Source organism: Lampetra fluviatilis, chromosome 56 (assembly GCF_964198595.1).
Source record: "Lampetra fluviatilis chromosome 56, kcLamFluv1.1, whole genome shotgun sequence".
NCBI classification, from domain to species: Eukaryota; Metazoa; Chordata; class Hyperoartia; order Petromyzontiformes; family Petromyzontidae; genus Lampetra; species Lampetra fluviatilis.
In genome coordinates, this window is record NC_136330.1 from 6675998 (window position 1) to 6697709 (window position 21712).

At 51.1% G+C, this 21712-nt stretch overlaps 1 protein-coding gene across 5 annotated transcripts in view; it reads right to left on the reverse strand.

Moving 5' to 3' along the window:
- The window catches only part of LOC144950158 (muscleblind-like protein 2), a 96844-nt gene extending 75860 nt beyond the window's left edge, over positions 1 to 20984 (reverse strand). For 4 of the 5 annotated variants that reach the window (XM_078880225.1, XM_078880224.1, XM_078880223.1 and 1 more), the window contains exon 1: positions 20685 to 20983. The gene's annotated coding sequence lies outside the window, so the exon portion shown is untranslated. Of the gene's footprint in view, positions 1 to 20684 lie in introns of all 5 variants that reach the window. The other variant, XM_078880222.1, reaches the window with a different exon arrangement.
- Positions 20985 to 21712: the final 728 nt, after the last annotated feature.

Below are 21712 nucleotides of genomic sequence, written 5' to 3' on the forward strand. Positions count from 1 at the left end.
TGTGTGTGTGAGCGAGTGAGTGTTTGTGTGTGTGAGCGAGTGAGTGGTTCGGTGTGCGAGCGAGTGAGTGTTTGTGTGTGTGAGCGAGTGAGTGTTTGTGTGTGTGAGCGAGTGAGTGTTTGGGTGTGTGAGCGAGTGAGTGGTTGGGTGTGTGAGCGAGTGAGTGGTTGGGTGTGCGAGCGAGTGAGTGTTTGTGTGTGCGAGCGAGTGAGTGTTTGGGTGTGCGAGCGAGTGAGTGGTTGGGTGTGTGAGCGAGTGAGTGGTTGGGTGTGCGAGCGAGTGAGTGTTTGTGTGTGCGAGCGAGTGAGTGTTTGGGTGTGCGAGCGAGTGAGTGGTTGGGTGTGTGAGCGAGTGAGTGGTTGGGTGTGTGAGCGAGTGAGTGGTTGGGTGTGCGAGCGAGTGAGTGTTTGTGTGTGCGAGCGAGTGAGTGGTTGGGTGTGCGAGCGAGTGAGTGTTTGTGTGTGTGAGCGAGTGAGTGTTTGGGTGTGCGAGCGAGTGAGTGGTTGGGTGTGTGAGCGAGTGAGTGGTTGGGTGTGCGAGCGAGTGAGTGTTTGTGTGTGCGAGCGAGTGAGTGTTTGGGTGTGCGAGCGAGTGAGTGTTTGGGTGTGTGAGCGAGTGAGTGTTTGGGTGTGTGAGCGAGTGAGTGTTTGTGTGTGTGAGCGAGTGAGTGTTTGGGTGTGCGAGCGAGTGAGTGTTTGGGTGTGTGAGCGAGTGAGTGTTTGTGTGTGTGAGCGAGTGAGTGGTTGGGTGTGCGAGCGAGTGAGTGGTTGGGTGTGTGAGCGAGTGAGTGTTTGGGTGTGTGAGCGAGTGAGTGTTTGGGTGTGTGAGCGAGTGAGTGTTTGTGTGTGTGAGCGAGTGAGTGTTTGGGTGTGTGAGCGAGTGAGTGTTTGGGTGTGTGAGCGAGTGAGTGGTTGGGTGTGTGAGCGAGTGAGTGTTTGGGTGTGTGAGCGAGTGAGTGTTTGGGTGTGTGAGCGAGTGAGTGTTTGTGTGTGTGAGCGAGTGAGTGTTTGGGTGTGTGAGCGAGTGAGTGTTTGGGTGTGTGAGCGAGTGAGTGTTTGGGTGTGTGAGCGAGTGAGTGTTTGTGTGTGTGAGCGAGTGAGTGTTTGTGTGTGTGAGCGAGTGAGTGGTTGGGTGTGCGAGCGAGTGAGTGTTTGGGTGTGTGAGCGAGTGAGTGTTTGGGTGTGTGAGCGAGTGAGTGTTTGGGTGTGTGAGCGAGTGAGTGTTTGTGTGTGTGAGCGAGTGAGTGTTTGGGTGTGTGAGCGAGTGAGTGTTTGGGTGTGTGAGCGAGTGAGTGGTTGGGTGTGCGAGCGAGTGAGTGTTTGTGTGTGTGAGCGAGTAAGTGGTTGGGTGTGTGAGCGAGTGAGTGTTTGGGTGTGTGAGCGAGTGAGTGTTTGGGTGTGTGAGCGAGTGAGTGTTTGTGTGTGTGAGCGAGTGAGTGTTTGGGTGTGTGAGCGAGTGAGTGTTTGGGTGTGCGAGCGGTAATGTAACCGAGTGAACGAGCCGGCCTTCAGGAGGAGGGCCCCGCTAACAGCACTCGCCCCAACAGTCTGCAGAGAGCCATAGGGGAGACGTGGGAGGGCATCTTGCGTCTGGTGTGGCCTCTAGTGTGGTGGCCGGCCACAGCGTGGAGGCGACTCTCTGTCCGCCACGCACGGAGCGCACAGAGCGCACCACGTGTCCCGTGGTGGATCAGCGGCGGCTAAAAGCACGTGGGGCGGAGCGGGGACGGAAACCGCAAGAGATCCGCGTCGAGATGAAAAACTTGCGGGAGAGAAATTGCCGCGGCACGAAGTGGGACGAGCCGGCTGCTTCACCCGCGCTGTCGGGAGACGCAAAAAAAAAACGTACGAGTAACACGCAGGCGACACCAGAGGTCGCAACCGGGTACCCGATACCCGTACCCTACCCGATACCCGGCTACCCGTACCCGGCCGTTTGCGACCCTGGTGCGGCCGGGTACGGGTACGGGTAGGCCGTGAGTCACTGTTGAGTCACCGTTTGTCACTCATTTCGGGTAGGGTACGGGTACGGGTAGGGTACGGGTACCCATTTGCGACCCTGGTGTGGCCGGGTACGGGTACGGGTAAGGAATCAAAACCCGTTTGCGACCTCTGTTCACCGCAAACCGTGGGGGTCGTCGCGTCCCAACCCGCCACGCTTGGTCCCCCCGGGGCGGTCTGGCGCTGCGACGATGGGGAAGCAATACGACGGAAAGCAACTCTGCCGTGCGAGCGGAAACCCGCTAACTTGGTCGGCGGGTAATAAGAGGTTTTCTTTTGGGGGGGGGGGGGGGGTGTGATCGCGTGAATATAAATGTTAAATTTCGATTTAAAGCTTTCGTGACTGCAGGGATTCATCTTCTTGGTTCTTTCGGTGAAGTCACATGACTTCACCACCCGACGCAGCCAATCAGTAAAGGTTTGTCACGTAAACGGAACGTGGCCAATTCGTTTCGAGTACAGCCACACAGCGCTTGTGTGTTGGAGAGTAAACCCACTTACAACATTGACGATTCGATGTACCGTGACAATTCACCGGGAATTAAACAACAACCAGCAGCATCAGGCGACAGCCAGAGTTGTGGAGAAATCCTCCTCCGTCTTAAATAGAGGGATAGATGTGATGCTTCTATAAATGCGGATTATAATATTGGTCGCGAAAGCTTACACGTTAAACTAACTAGGAGATGTTAACTACCTCGCCTGGTATACAGGAGGTCGCGGGTTCGATCCCGACCCTGACGCCTGCTGCTGTATATTTGGAGTTTGCGGTGTCTCTCTCCCCGCGGTCGCGTGGATTTTTCTCCGGCTCCTCCGGTTTTCCCCCCTCCACATTTAGAAACGCGCGTTTGGCGGGTTTGGTTACTGCTATAAATTTCCACGTGATGATGATGGCGATGATGATGACCAGCCACTTTGGTGAGCTATCATTTGCGATGGCCAGATCGAGACTCAAAAAGAGCCACAGATTCTAGATTTGAAGTTTTCGTGACTGCAAGGATCCACATACTCATCTTCTTGGTTCTTTCGGTAAAGTCACGTAGAAGGGAAATAATAAAATAATAAAAATAAAACACAACAAAATAATTCTCACGACGTTTCGGCCACAACGCAAGCAGCCGTCCTCAGGTGAAGAACAGGGCTGTCGGGAAGACAGCGTCTGAATGAACACCACCAGGCTTGGCAGCGTATATTTAAGCCGGGTGGTGTTCATTTAGACGCTGTCTTTCCGACAGACCTGTTCTTCACCTGAGGATGGCTACTTGCGTTGTGGCCGAAACGTCGTGAGAATTATTTTGTTGTGTTTTATTTTTATTATTTTATTATTTCCCTTCTACGTGACTTTACCGAAAGAACCAAGAAGATGAATCCCTGAAGTCACGAAAGCTTTAAATCGAGATCCATATACTATTTGTTTTTTTCGGTAAAGCCACCTAAATAAAACAACTAAATTAAACCACGACGTTTCGGAAGCAACACAAGCATCCGTCATCAGGTGTGACTGCTCCAGCAAAATTAAAGTAGCGTATGAATCCCCTGCCCAACCAATAACCCCTTACGACGTTTCGATTGCAACACAAGCAATCATCATCAGGCATAAAAGAAATAGCAACAAAAATCTAACTAGAAAACTATAGACCGACATACAAGCAGACAGACATCACAACGGCACACAGAGAGAGGAGTATACCGGCACACGAAAATTAAATAACCTAGTAAAATATTGAAATGTGATGTAATACAACACAGAGAGTCGGTTAACACACAATTAACGCATGGCCTGGTTGACTACGTGTTTCAAAATTTGCTAAGTTAGAATTTTAAGTGTGAGCAACAAATATCTAACTAGAAAACTATAGACAGACATACAAGCAGACAGACATCACAACGGCACACAGAGAGAGGACACAAATCGGCTGTGTGAGCAACAAACATCTAACTAGAAAACTATAGACAGACATACAAGCAGACAGACATCACAACGGCACACAGAGAGAGGACACAAATCGGCTGTGTGAGCAACAAACATCTAACTAGAAAACTATAGACAGACATACAAGCAGACAGACATCACAACGGCACACAGAGAGAGGACACAAATCGGCTGTGTGAGCAACAAACATCTAACTAGAAAACTATAGACAGACATACAAGCAGACAGACATCACAACGGCACACAGAGAGAGGACACAAATCGGCTGTGTGAGCGACAAACATCTAACTAGAAAACTATAGACAGACATACAAGCAGACAGACATCACAACGGCACACAGAGAGAGGACACAAATCGGCTGTGTGAGCGACAAACATCTAACTAGAAAACTATAGACAGACATACAAGCAGACAGACATCACAACGGCACACAGAGAGAGGACACAAATCGGCTGTGTGAGCAACAAACATCTAACTAGAAAACTATAGACAGACATACAAGCAGACAGACATCACAACGGCACACAGAGAGAGGACACAAATCGGCTGTGTGAGCAACAAACATCTAACTAGAAAACTATAGACAGACATACAAGCAGACAGACATCACAACGGCACACATTTTCGTGTGCCTGTCTACTCCTCTCTCTGTGTGCCGTTGTGATGTCTGTCTGCTTGTATGTCGGTCTATAGTTTTCTAGTTAGATTTTTGTTGCTATTTCTTTTATGCCTGATGATGATTGCTTGTGTTGCAATCGAAACGTCGTAATGTGTTGTTTTATTTTGATTTATTATTTTATCTTTAGACGTGACTTAACCGAAAAGAACCAAAGAATAATTCCTGCAGTCACGAAAGCTCCCAAATTAAGATCAATAACCCCTTGGCTCCCTCCACCCCCCAGTACCCGATATAAACACGTGTCTCTAAATATCTCTCTTCATCCGCTACAGTAATTTTGCTGGAGCAGTCACATCAAAGAGTGAAGAGCTACAGATGTCAGTGAGGTCTTACCTGGTAATATTTATGATAATTGATTTTTTTACCCTTCCATCTGGCAACAAAACCGACACCTTTTTTTACAAGGAGTCATGTTTGCATAGATCACAATACCTGCAGTCGTAATGCAAACAAAAAACACAACTCTGATAAAAAAAAAGGTGTCAGTTTTGTTGCCAGATGGAAGGGTAAAAAAAAACAATTATCATATTTTTTTACTGGCAAATGAGATTCCAATGGTGGTAATATTTAGTTAAGTTTTTGCACCAACTATGCCTATTTCCCATACCTGTACCTCCACAGAATGTTTGCTTCAACAACACATGCTGCAATGGCAAAGGTTTTGCTCAATCAAAGTAATGTACGGTATTACAACAGCCCACCATTCTGGGCGTGAATAATGAAAGCAGCATCGGTTCAACACAAGCGATTTCCACATTAGGTTCCTCATCAGCAGTCGGGCTCGCTTGAAGCAATGCTAAATTTCGATTTAAAGCTTTCGTGACTGCAGGGATTCATCTTCTTGGTTCTTTCGGTAAAGTCACGTAGAAGGGAAATAATAAAATAATAAAAATAAAACATAATAAAATAATAGAATTAAATAAATGTATTTTACGATGTTTTATTTTTATTATTTTATTATTTCCCTTCTACGTGATGACTTTACCGAAAAAACCAAGAAGATGAATCCCTGCAGTCACGAAAGCTTTAAATCGAAATTCAGCATCTCATCAGCAGCGCCAGGCTTTGCTTGACACCAATGCTGGTAAACTGTCCAGATGTTTATTGCCAATGTCTGGTTTTGACATTCAGTGTTTCATCAGCAGGGCCAGGCTTTGCTTGAAACCTATGGAGGTGCACTGCCCAGATTAGTATGGGCAATGTCTGGTTTTGATGGTCAGTGTCCCATATTCTTAGGTTTTTTTTCGGTTAAGTCACGTAAGTAAAACATCAAAATAAAAATAAAATGAAAAATCACGACGTTTCGGAGGCAACACAAGTCTCCGTCATCAGGTGGGACCGTCACAGCCGAATTAGCTGCATCAAGAATTCGGCTGTGACGGTCCCACCTGATGACGGAGACTTGTGTTGCCTCCGAAACGTCGTGATTTTTTATTTTATTTTTATTTTTATTTTGATGTTTTACTTACGTGACTTAACCGAAAAAACCTAAGAATATGAATCTTTGCAGTCACGAAAGCTTCAAATCTAGGGTCAGTGTCCCATCAACAGGGCCAGGCTTTGCTTGACACCAATGCACGTCAACTGCCCCGATGTTTCTAGGCAAAGGGCCCCTCCTTGTTAGTTATGGCTCCTTGCTCAATGCAGAAATCTGTCGTAATAATAAAAACAACAACACAAAACACAGAGTAATGATTCACATCGTTGCGAGGGGGAGAAAAATATCGTAAGTGATATTGATGATGATGATGATGATTCATTTAAAAACAAGCTATTCGGTGTGTTGGCAGTGGTGCTCAGAGGTCGCAAACGGGTTTTGATTCCCCGTACCCGTACCTGGCCGCACCAGGGTCTCAAACGGGTACCCGTACCCGTACCCTACCCGATACCCGGCTACCCGTACCCAGCCGGGTATCGGGTAGGGTACGGGTACGGGTACCCGATTGCGACCTCTGGGATGAAGCCACGTTGCAGGCGCGGGTGGGTTGATTCTAGGAACTTGAATTGTGAGAAGAGTCAAGACGTTGGGAAATGAGTGACAAACGGTGACTCACCAGTGACTCACGGCCTACCCGTACCCGTACCCGGCCGCACCAGGGCGCAAACGGGTACCCGTACCCGATACCCGGCCGGGTAGCCGGGTATCGGGTAGGGTACGGGTATCGGGTAGGGTACGGGTATCGGGTAGGGTACGGGTATCGGGTAGGGTACGGGTATCGGGTAGGGTACGGGTATCGGGTACCTGGTTGCGACCTCTGGTGGTGCTCCAGCACAAACACGAACGAACCCAACTGGTCTGTGAGTAACGCCACTGTGCGCGTGGCCCTCATCGGACAGTACACACGAGGCGTTGTTTCGGGCAATGACCCTTCTCGCAATCGACGTCATTTCCCGCGACGTCATCTGACATTTTACATCCTGGGCACCAGTTTTTTTCCCTCTTCTTTCAGATTGAGCTCAATATTAAAAACTAAACAATGTCCAGGCTCCCACTGAGCTGTGTAAGTCTCATTTTTCAGAAGCGACCCTGGCCGTCACAAATTATAGCTCATCCAAGTGGGATCATCATCATCATCATCAGAAGCGACCCTGGCCGTCACAAATAATAACTCATCCAAGTGGGGTCATCATCATCATCAGAAGCGACCCTTGCCGTTCCAATGATAGCTCAACAAAGTGGGGTCAGCATCATCATCATCATCAAAAGCGACCCTGGCCGTCACAAATGATAGCTCAACCAAGTGGGGTCATCATCATCATCATCAGAAGCGACCCTTGCCGTCACAAATGATAGCTCAACCAAGTGAGGTCAGCATCATCATCATCAGAAGCGACCCTTGCCGTCACAAATGATAGCTCATCCAAGTGAGGTCAGCATCATCATCATCAGAAGCGACCCTTGCCGTCACAAATGATAGCTCAACCAAGTGGGATCATCATCATCAGAAGCGACCCTTGCCGTCACAAATGATAGCTCAACCAAGTGGGATCATCATCATCAGAAGCGACCCTGGCCGTCACAAATGATAGCTCAACCAAGTGGGCTCATCATCATCATCATCAGAAGCGACCCTTGCCATCACAAATGATAGCTCAACCAAGTGGGATCATCATCATCATCAGAAGCGACCCTTGCCGTCACAAATGATAGCTCAACCAAGTGGGATCATCATCATCATCATCATCAGAAGCGACCCTTGCCGTCACAAATGATAGCTCAACCAAGTGGGATCATCATCATCATCATCAGAAGCGACCCTTGCCGTCACAAATTATAGCTCAACCAAGCGGGGTCAGCATCATCATCATCATCAGAAGCAACCCTTGCCGTCACAAATAATAGCTCAACCAAGTGGGGTCATCATCATCATCATCAGAAGCGACCCTTGCCGTCACAAATGATAGCTCAACCAAGTGGGATCATCATCATCAGAAGCGACCCTTGCCGTCACAAATGATAGCTCAACCAAGTGGGGTCATCATCATCATCATCATCAGAAGCGACCCTTGCCGTCACAAATGATAGCTCAACCAAGTGGGATCATCATCATCAGAAGCGACCCTTGCCGTCACAAATGATAGCTCATCCAAGTGGAGTCAGCATCATCATCATCATCAGAAGCGACCCTTGCCGTCACAAATGATAGCTCAACCAAGTGGGGTCAGCATCATCATCATCAGAAGCGACCCTGGCCGTCACAAATGATAGCTCATACAAGTGGGGTCACATCATCATCATCATCATCAGAAGCGACCCTTGCCATCACAAATGATAGCTCGACCAAGTGGGATCATCATCATCATCATCATCATCAGAAGCGACCCTTGCCGTCACAAATGATAGCTCATCCAAGTGGGGTCAGCATCATCATCATCATCAGAAGCGACCCTTGCCGTCACAAATGATAGCTCATCCAAGTGGGGTCAGCATCATCATCATCATCAGAAGCGACCCTTGCTGTCACAAATGATAGCTCAACCAAGTGGGGTCATTATCATCATCATCATCATCAGAAGCGACCCTTGCCGTCACAAATGATAGCTCATCCAAGTGGGGTCAGCATCATCATCATCAGAAGCGACCCTTGCCGTCACAAATGATAGCTCATCCAAGTGGGGTCAGCATCATCATCATCAGAAGCGACCCTTGCCGTCACAAATGATAGCTCAACCAAGTGGGGTCAGCATCATCATCATCAGAAGCGACCCTGGCCGTCACAAATGATAGCTCATACAAGTGGGGTCACATCATCATCATCATCAGAAGCGACCCTTGCCATCACAAATGATAGCTCGACCAAGTGGGATCATCATCATCAGAAGCGACCCTTGCCGTCACAAATGATAGCTCATCCAAGTGGGGTCAGCATCATCATCATCATCATCATCAGAAGCGACCCTTGCCGTCACAAATGATAGCTCATCCAAGTGGGGTCAGCATCATCATCATCAGAAGCGACCCTTGCTGTCACAAATGATAGCTCAACCAAGTGGGGTCATCATCATCATCATCATCAGAAGCGACCCTTGCCGTCACAAATGATAGCTCATCCAAGTGGGGTCAGCATCATCATCATCATCAGAAGCGACCCTTGCCGTCACAAATGATAGCTCATCCAAGTGGGGTCAGCATCATCATCATCATCAGAAGCGACCCTTGCCGTCACAAATGATAGCTCAACCAAGTGGGGTCATCATCATCATCATCAGAAGCGACCCTTGCCGTCACAAATGATAGCTCATCCAAGTGGGGTCAGCATCATCATCATCATCAGAAGCGACCCTTGCTGTCACAAATGATAGCTCAACCAAGTGGGGTCATCATCATCATCAGAAGCGACCCTTGCCGTCACAAATGATAGCTCATCCAAGTGGGGTCATCATCATCATCATCATGAGAAGCGACCCTTGCCGTCACAAATGATAGCTCATCCAAGTGGGGGCAGCATCATCATCATCATCACGTGGAGTTTCATAGCGGCAGCCAGATACAGTAAACACCTTGGATTGCGAGCATAACTCGTTCCGGAAACGTGTTGGTAATCCAAAGCACTTCGTATACCAAAGCACTCGTATATCAGTTGTGATCACGTGACGCTCAGCAGGCAAAGCGTACACACGTACTACTCGTGTTGCAAGACCTCGCTCGTTTATCAAGTTAATATTTAGTTAAAAATTTCGCTCGTCTTGCAAAACACTCGCAGACCAAGTTACTCGCAATCCAAGGTTATGCTGTACTCTAAAAGCACGTTGATTCCATATAACTATCTTCAAACTAGAATTACTTCACCAGGTAAGGCCCCCTGATCTGTGTAGTTCTTTATCAGAAGCGACCCTTGCCGCAGAGGTCGCAACCGGGTACCCAATACCCGTACCCTACCCGATACCCGGCTACCCGTACCCGGCCGGGTACGGGTAGCCGTTTGCGACCCTGGTGCGGCCGGGTACGGGCAAGGAATCAAAACCCGTTTGCGACCTCTGCCTTGCCGTCACAAACAGTAGCTCCACCGAGTGGCTTATCACGTGGACATTTAATCGCAGGAGCCAAATACTCCGAGAATAATCTCACCCAGCGGTCCCCAACCTTTTTGGCACCAGGGAGCGGTTTCGTGGAAGACAATTTTTTCACGGACCGGGGGTTGGGGGGGTGGGCAGAGGTTGCAAACGGGTTTTGATTCCTTACCCGTACCCGGCCGCACCAGGGTCGCAAACGGGTACCCGTACCCGTACCCAGCCGTACCCGTACCCTACCCGTACCCGGCCGGGTACGGGTAGGGTACGGGTATCGGGTACCTGATTGCGACCTCTGGGATGAAGCCATGTTGCAGGCGCGGGTGGGTTGATTCTAGGAACTTGAATTGTGAGAAGAGACAAGACGTTGGGAAATGAGTGACAAACGGTGACTCACCAGTGACTCACGGCCTACCCGTACCCGTACCCGGCCGCACCAGGGTCGCAAACGGCTACCCGTACCCGGCCGTGCGATTGCGGTAACCTGATGGCTGACGTTTCACGCACAGCACCAGGAACTCATTTAAGGCTGAACCGACCTAAAGTGGGAGAGAGTGAAATAGAGACTGCCCTTTCCCCCCCCCCTCCCCCCGAGTCTGGAACTCCCTTCCACCCCAGCCACTCGCGCTGTTGACCTCCCAGCCCCAGTTCAAGTCCAGGGTCATGACTGGATGCACCACGTGTCCTTGTGCTGAGAAGCGGTCACATCTAGACACTAAACACACGTTGGAGTGTATCAACTTGCACGCCACACACGTGTAATGTATGTTAGCTAATCGGAGGTGTTCAGGGGAAGGAAAACAAACACTAAATACACAAAGAGCAGTAGTAGTAGGTTTTTACCCTTTCAACTGGTACAAAACTGACACCTTTATACAAGGCATCATGTTTGCAATAACCACAACACAAGCAGTCAAAAAGCACATGCAAAGAAACAACGTTGATGATGATAATGATATGCACTGTCCTTGAAGTTGATTGGTCCACACAAGGACAGTGCATATCATCACCATTATCAAAGTTGTTTCTTTTTGTTTGCATTGTGACTGCTTATGTTGTGGTTATTGCAAACATGATGCCTTGTATAAAGGTGTCAGTTTTTGTACCAGTTGAAAGGGTGAAAACCTATTACTATATTTTGCCACTGGTAAAGGAGATGTCTCATAGTGTAAACACAAAGAGCAGTTTAGTGTTTTAAGTGAACAGAGGCTCACAGAGAGACCTACAGACCCACCAAGAGACCTGTATTATCGCACATGGAACCATAGACTCAAGCATAGAAATACATTTACAGAGACCTCCATAGGTTATCATATAGACACAGGCTCACACAGAGACCTACAGACCCACCAAGAGACCTGTATTATCGCACATGGAGACATAGACTCAAGCATAGAAATACATTTACAGAGACCTCCATAGGTTATCATATAGACACAGGCTCACACAGAGACCTACAGACCCACCAAGAGACCTGTATTATCGCACATGGAGACATAGACTCAAGCATAGAAATACATTTACAGAGACCCCCTCCACAGGCTCACATGGAGACCCGCAGACTGACACAGAGAACCATAGGTTCGGAGACACAGGCTCACATATATACAAAGACAAAGATCCCCCGTATAGCCTTAACAGACTGTAGGGGCAAGAGCTGTTAGCGAGCACCTATGAAGGCCGGAACGGCACACGAGGGGGTGGGTGGCCAGCACCACGCCCGACCGCCTTTGTCTCCCCAGTGGCGATGTTTACTACACACCGCACCAGGTACTCATTTCAGGCTGAGTCGACCTAGGGGAGGCCCACGACCGGTTCAGATAATCGTCACTGGTGGCGTTGGCCATGAGCGGGAATCGAACCCGGGTCGCCAGGTTCGTAGCGCAGCGCAGCGCTAACCGCTGCACCACCGCTCCCCACAAATACACACTCACAGAGACACAGACTCACACGGAGACCCGTGGACTCACGCAGAGACCCACAGACTCACTCAGAGAGCCTTCCATTGACACAGAGACGTCCGGCTGAGACGCGTATACATCCACATTTGTAATTGTATTAACTCACAGAATAGCTCCACTCAGAGGCTTCGAACAGAGGCAGTCTCTGTGCCAGACCACTGGGGTGACATTGGCCGTGACTCCGTCACCTGGCATAATGCATGAATAGCTGCCCTTGATGTTGGCTGGACAGGAAAGGGGCTCTCTCGTTAAAGCTCCGGTGGTGGTAATTGGCGGCCAGGCTGGAGATGCACAATTGAGTCGGTGTGAGAGAGGAGGGAGTTTAGGTTGAGAGTTGGGAGACGGCCACGTGAAGCGGGCAGCGGTGTCACCATCATCATCAACATCAACACCATCATCATCATCACCGCCACAATCATCAACATCAAGACCGCCACCACCATCATCAACATCAACACCGCCACCATCATCATCATCAACACCGCCACCATCATCATCATCAACACCGCCACAATCATCAACATCAAGACCGCCACCACCATCATCAACATCAACACCGCCACCATCATCATCATCAACACCGCCACAATCATCAACATCAAGACCGCCACCACCATCATCAACATCAACACCGCCACCATCATCATCATCATCAACACCGCCATCATCAACATCATCAACACCGCCACCATCATCATCATCATCAACACCGCCATCATCATCATCATCAACACCACCATCATCATCATCAACATCATCATCATCATCAACACCGCCATCATCATCATCAACACCGCCATCATCATCAACACCGCCACCATCATCATCACCACCTACATCATTATCATCACTCTCTACATCATCATCATCAACACCTACATCACCACCACTGACATCATCATCATTGCCCACATCACCTTCACTGCCTTCATCATCATCACTGCCAACATCATCACCATCACTGCTTCCATCATCATCTCCACCACCTACATCATCATCATCACTGCCTACATCACCATCTACATAATCATCATCATCTACATCATCACCATCAGTACCTACAACTTTACTATCACTGCCTACATCATCACCACCACCAACATCACCACTTCTGAGCTACATCATCGTCACCATCACCTACATCAACCACAATCTACTCTCTCATCATTTCAATGACCGCCTACATCATCATTAGCACCATCATCATCATCATCAACACGAACACTATCTACATCATTATCGTCAACTGTATATCAACATTACCACCTATACCAAACACAAAGATCCCCCGTGTAGCCCTGACAGACTGTAGGGGCAAGTGCTGTTAGCGAGCACCTGTGAAGGCCGGCACGGCACACGAGGGGGGTGGGGTGGCCAGCACCACGCCCGGCCGCCTTTGTCTCCCCATCAACATCACCCATGTACATCATCAACATCACTGTCTGCCCCATCAACACAACCACCACACACATCATGACACGCAACAACCAACACACACACACACCTGTGACTGCACACACACACACACACCTGTGACACACACACACACTTGTGACTGCACACACACACACACACACCTGTGACACACACACACTTGTGACTGCACACACACACACACCTGTGACACACACACACACTTGTGACTGCACACACACACACACACACCTGTGACACACACACACTTGTGACTGCACACACACACACACACACCTGTGCTACACTCACACCTGTGACACACACACACTTGTGACTGCACACACACACACACCTGTGCTACACTCACACCTGTGACACACACACACTTGTGACTGCACACACACACACCTGTGCTACACTCACACACACCTGTGACACACACACACACCTGTGACACACACCTGTGACACACACCTGTGACACACACACCTGTGACTGCACACACACGCCTGTGCAACACACACACACTTGTGACTGCACACACACACACACACCTGTGCTACACTCACACCTGTGACACACACACACACTTGTGACTGCACACACACACACACACCTGTGCTACACTCACACCTGTGACACACACACACACTTGTGACTGCACACACACACACACCTGTGCTACACACACACACTTGTGACTGCACTCACACCTGTGACACACACACACACTTGTGACTGCACACACACACACACACCTGTGCTACACACACACACTTGTGACTGCACACACACCTGTGACACACACACACACACACTTGTGACTGCACATACACACACCTGCGACTTCACCCACCTGTGACACACACACACACATGTGACACACACACCTGTGACACACACACACTTGTGACTGCACACACACACACACACACCTGTGCTACACTCACACACACCTGTGACACACACACACACCTGTGACACACACCTGTGACACACACACCTGTGACTGCACACACACACCTGTGACACACACACCTGTGACTACACACACACACCTGTCACTGTACACACACACATGTGACACACACACCTGTGACACACACACACTTGTGACTGCACACACACACACACCTGTGCTACACTCACACACACCTGTGACACACACACACACCTGTGACACACACCTGTGACACACACACCTGTGACTGCACACACACACACCTGTGACACACACACACACCTGTGCAACACACACACATACTTGTGACTGCACACACACACACACCTGTGCTACACTCACACCTGTGACACACACACCTGTGACTGCACACACACACACACCTGTGCTACACTCACACCTGTGACACACACACACACTTGTGACTGCACACACACACACACCTGTGCTACACTCACACCTGTGACACACACACACACTTGTGACTGCACATACACACACACACCTGTGACACACACACACACTTGTGACTGCACATACACACACCTGCGACTTCACCCACCTGTGACAGACACACACACACCTGTGACTACACACACACCTGTCACTACACACACACACCTGTCACTGCACACACACACCTGTGACACACACACCTGTCACTGTACACACACACACCTGTCACTGTACACTCACACCTGTGACACACACACACCTGTCACTGTACACACACACCTGTGACACACACACACACACCTGTCACTGTACACACACACCTGTGACACACACACACCTGCGCTACACACACGCTTGTGACCACATACACACACACCTGTCACTGTACACACACAAACACCTGTTACTGAACTTACACACACACCTGTAACTACACACACAGCTGTGACTGCACAAACACACACATGTGACTGCACACACACACACATCTATGACTGCACACACACACATATTACTACACACACACACCTGTAACTGCAAACACACACACATCTATGACTGCACACACACACATATTACTACACACACACACCTGTAACTGCAAACACACATGTGACTGCACACACACACATCTATTACTACACACACACATCTATGACTGCACACACACACTCCTGTAACTGCAAACACACACACACATCTATGACTGCACACACACACATCTCTGACTGCACACACACACCTGTAACTGCAAACACACACACACATCTATGACTGCACACACACACACATCTATGACTGCACACACACACACCTGTTACTGCAAACACACACGCATCTATGACTGCACACACACCTGTAACTGCAAACACACACACATCTATGACTGCACACGCACACACAGCAGGTTCACACACGCACTGTCTCACTCACACACGCACACACATCTATGACTGCACACACACACACGCACACACACAGCAGGTTCACACACGCAATGTCTCACTCACACACATCTATGACTGCACACCCACACACACGCACACACACAGCAGGTTCACACACGCACTGTCTCACTCACACACTCACACACATCTATGACTGCACACACACACACGCACACACAGCAGGTTCACACACGCACTGTCTCACTCACACACGCACACACATCTATGACTGCACACACACACACAGCAGGTTCACACACACAGCAGGTTCACACACGCACTGTCTCACTCACACACGCACACACATCTATGACTGCACACCCACACACACGCACACACACAGCAGGTTCACACACGCACTGTCTCACTCACACACTCACACACATCTATGACTGCACACACACACACGCACACACAGCAGGTTCACACACGCACTGTCTCACTCACACACGCACACACATCTATGACTGCACACACACACACAGCAGGTTCACACACGCACTGTCTCACTCACACACGCACACACATCTATAACTGCACACACACACACGCACACACAGCAGGTTCACACACGCACTGTCTCACTCACACACGCACACACATCTATGACTGCACACACACACACAGCAGGTTCACACACGCACTGTCTCACACGCACACGCACCAGTCTATACACACAGACACACAGCCACGCCCAACAACACAGACACACACCCCAAGGCAATACACCTACATCCCATACAATACACACACCCCAGGCATTACATACACACAGACACACCAGGCAATACACACCTACAGCCCATGCAATACACACACACACACACAGCCCATACAATACACACACCCCAGGCAATACATACACACAGACACACCAGGCAATACACACACAGCCCATACAATACACACACCCCAGGCATTACATACACACAGACACACCAGGCAATACACACCTACAGCCCATGCAATACACACACACACACACAGCCCATACAATACACACACCCCAGGCAATACATACACACAGACACACCAGGCAATACACACACAGCCCATACAATACACACACCCCAGGCAATACATACACACACACACACCAGGCAATATACACACACACACACAGCCCATACAATACACACACCCCAGGCAATACACACAGACACAGCCCATACAATACACACACACACCCCAGGCATTACACACACACACACACCAGACATTACACACACACCAACCAGCCGGTACATACTTCCCCTTGTGTGCCTAGCTAATACAATTCGTGTAATTTGCAATTCACTGGTCACCCAAGCAGACACCCAGGCAGACGGTCAGTCAGCCACTCAGCTAGCAAGTCACCCACCCACCCAGCCACCCACCCAGCCAGTCACCCACCCACCCACACACCCAGTCACCCACCCACACACCCACCCACCCACCCACACACACACCCAGTCACCCACCCACACACCCAGTCACCCACCCACCCACACACCCAGTCACCCACCCACACACCCAGTCACCCACCCACCCACACACCCAGTCACCCACCCACACACCCAGTCACCCACCCACCCACACACCCAGTCACCCACCCACCCACACACCCAGTCACCCATCCACCCACACACCCAGTCACCCACCCACACACCCAGTCACCCACCCACCCACACACCCAGTCACACACCCAGTCACCCACCCACACACCCAGTCACCCACCCACACACCCAGTCACCCACCCACCGACACACCCAGTCACCCACCAACCCACACACCCAGTCACCCACCCACACACCCAGTCACCCACCCACCCACACACCCAGTCACCCACCCACCCACACACCCAGTCACACACCCAGTCACCCACCCACCCAGTTACCCACCGACACACCCAGTCACCCACCCACCGACACACCCAGTCACCCACCAACCCACACACCCAGTCACCCACCCACACACCCAGTCACCCACCCACACACCCAGTCACCCACCCACCCACACACCCAGTCACCCACCCACCCACACACCCAGTCACCCACCCACACACCCAGTCACCCACCCACCCACACACCCAGTCACCCACCCACCCACACACCCAGTCACCCACCCACCCACACACCCAGTCACCCACCCACCCACACACCCAGTCACCCACCCACCCACACACCCAGTCACCCACCCACCCACACACCCAGTCACCCACCCACCCACACACCCAGTCACCCACCCACCCACACACCCAGTCACCCACCCACCCACACACCCACCCACCCACCCACACACCCAGTCACCCACCCACACACCCAGTCACCCACCCACACACCCAGTCACCCACCCACACACCCAGTCACCCACCCACACACCCAGTCACCCACCCACCCACACACCCATCAACTCACCCAGCCCAGGCAATCAGCCAGCCAGCCAGTTCGACTACCAGTCACCCAGATATCCTTCCCCCAACAGGACACATTACGAACGAGACGACCACCCACACCCATTCACCGACCCACCCAACATCAGCCAGCTTGACATCAGTCACCCATCCAGCGAGTTCACCATTTGAGCAAGTCACCCAGGCCGTCAGCTATCCAGCCAGTCAGTAAGCCACCCAGCCAGCCAGCCACTCAGTCAGTCACCCAATCAGTCAGTTGCCAACTCAGCCAGTCAGTAAGCCACCCACCCAGCCAGCCAGCAGGCCATTCACAAATCTAGCCACACACTCAGCCAGCAAATCAACCATCAATTCCAGCCAGCCAGCCACTCAGTCAGTTGCCAACTCAGCCAGTCACTCACTGACTCAGTCACCCACCCAGCCAGTCACCCACCCAGCCAGTCACCCACCCACCCAGCCAGTCACCCACCGAGTCAGTCACCCACCCAGCCAGTCACCCACCCAGCCAGTCACCCACCCAGCCAGTCACCCACCCAGCCAGTCACCCACCCACCCAGCCAGTCACCCACCGAGTCAGTCACCCACCCAGCCAGTCACCCACCCAGCCAGTCACTCACTCAGCTAGTCACTCACTGACTCAGTCACCCACTCAGCCAGTCACCCACTGACTCAGTCACCCACTCAGCCAGTCACCCACTCAGTCAGTCACCCACTCAGCCAGTCACCCACTGACTCAGTCACCCACCCAGCCAGTCACCCACCGAGTCAGTCACCCACCCAGCCAGTCACTCACTCAGCCAGTCACTTACTGACTCAGTCACCCACTCAGCCAGTCACTCACTGACTCAGTCACCCACTCAGCCAGTCACCCACCCAGCCAGTCACCCACCCAGCCAGTCACCCACTGACTCAGTCACCCACCCAGCCAGTCACCCTTCCAGCCAGTCACCCACCGACTCAGTCACCCACCCAGCCAGTCACCCACTCAGCCAGTCACCCACCCAACCAGTCACCCAGCTAGTCACTCACTCGCTCGCCCATCCAGTCACCCACTGACTCAGTCACCCACCCAGCCAGTCACCCACCGAGGCAGTCACCCACTGACTCAGTCACCCACTGACTCAGTCACCCACCCAGCCAGTCACCCACTGACTCAGTCACTCACTCAGCCAGTCACCCACCCAACCAGTCACCCACTGACTCAGTCACCCACCCAGCCAGTCACCCACTCAGCCAGTCACCCACCCAGCCAGTCACCCAGCTAGTCACTCACTCGCTCGCCCAGCCAGTCACCCACCGAGTCAGTCAACCACTGACTCAGTCACCCACCCAGCCAGTCACCCACTCCGCCAGTCACCCACTGACTCAGTCACGCACCCAGCCAGTCACCCACCCAGCCAGCCAGTCACCCAGCAAGTCACTCACTCGCTCGCCCAGCCAGTCACCCACTGACTCAGTCACCCACTGACTCAGTCACCCACTGACTCAGTCACCCACTGACTCAGTCACCCACTGACTCAGTCACCCACTGACTCAGTCACCCACTGACTCAGTCACCCACCGACTCAGTCAGTGAGCGACACCTTGACTCAAGTCACCGCGTGTCGCGTTGTAGCTTCGAGAAGAGGTGTGGCTGCTGCTGCTGGCGATGCTGATACTGATGCCGCTGATGCTGATATCGCCCTTTGCTGACTGCTGATGCTACTGCTGCTGCTACTGCTGATGCTACTGCTGCTGCTACTGCTTAATTATACTGTAGTGATGTTTATACTGCTGCTGATGCTGCTGATGCTACTACTGTACAATAAGCGTCACATCTCCCGCTGTGTTACCGAATATAAAATTACTGCCGTTTCATGATGACGATGGTTGTGCTGCTGATGACGATGGTTGTGCTGCTGATGATGGTTTTGATGATAAATTATATTGATGATGATGGCGATGGTGGGTTATGATTTTGCTGATGATGATGATTGTGTTGGTAATGATAACGGCGACGCTGCGGATGATTTATGGATTTTACTGCTGATGCTGATGTTGGTGGTGCTGATGATGGTGGTGGTGGTGGTGCGGATGATGGTGGTGGTGCTGATGATGGTGGTGGTGATGCTGATGATGGTGGTGGTGCTGATGATGTTGGTGGTGCTGATGGTGCTGATGATGGTGGTGGTGCTGATGATGATGGTGGTGGTGCTGCTGATGATGGTGGTGGTGGTGATGATGGTGCTGCTGATGATGGTGGTGCTGGTGGTGCTGCTGATGATGGTGGTGCTGGTGGTGGTGCTGATGATGGTGGTGGTGCTGCTGATGATGGTGGTGATGGTGGTGCTGATTCTTATGGTGGTGGTGCTGCTGATGCTGCTGATGATGCTGCTGCTGCTGATGATGGTGCTGCTGCTGCTGCTGCTATAAATCGTCACCACTCACCTGGCAGAGGAAGACGGCGCCTTCTTGTGTGATAGTCGTGTGACACAGGGAGAGCGAGAGAGACACACACACAGAGACGATGCGTTACTGCCGAGTGGGCTGGCTTGCTGTGTGATAGTCGTGTGACACAGGGAGTAAGGGGGAGAGACACACACAGAGACACACACGGAGTGATGTGTCACGGGGTGGCTGCTTCCTCTGTGTCGATGTGGGAGTGCGGCCGACGTGACGACGATGTTTGTGTTGTTGTTGTTGTGTGTGTGTGTGAGAGGCGTGTGTGTGTGTGAGAGGTGTGTGTGAGAGGCGTGTGTGTGTGTGTGTGAGAGAGGCGTGTGTGTGTGTGTGAGAGAGGCGTGTGTGTGTGTGTGTGAGAGAGGCGTGTGTGTGTGAGAGGCGTGCGTGTGTGTGTGAGAGGCGTGTGTGAGAGGTGTGTGTGAGAGGCGTGTGTGTGTGAGAGAGAGACGGGCGTGTGGGTGAGAAGGAGTGAGTGAGACTGTGAGTGAGAGAGATGATGGTGTGGTGGTGGTGGGGGTGTGAGTGAGAGAGAGTGAGACTGAGTTAGAGAGATGATAGTGTGGTGGTAGTGGTGGTGGTGGTGTTGGTGGTGGGGGTGTTGTGATAGAGACTGCGAGTGTGAGTAAGACTGTGAGAGAGAGATGATGATGATGGTGGTGTTGTGAGTAAGACTGTGAGAGAGAGATGATGATGATGGTGGTGGTGTAGTGGTGATGTTGGAGTGAGAGGAGTCAACAGGCGAAGGGAGGAGTCCTCGTGGTGGGCTACACGGCAGCGCAGAGCGCCACCCACGGCTCGCACCACGTGCCCTGCAGCATGTGCAGCAGTACAGTGTAGTGTATACACTGTACTGTATATACTGTGGTGTGTATACAGTACAGTACCTGCACTGTATACACACGCACTGTACTGTATACAGTACAGTACGAGTGTATACACTACACGCACGGCTCGCACCACGTGCAGCAGTACAGTGTAGGATATACACTGTACTGTATACACTGTACTGTATA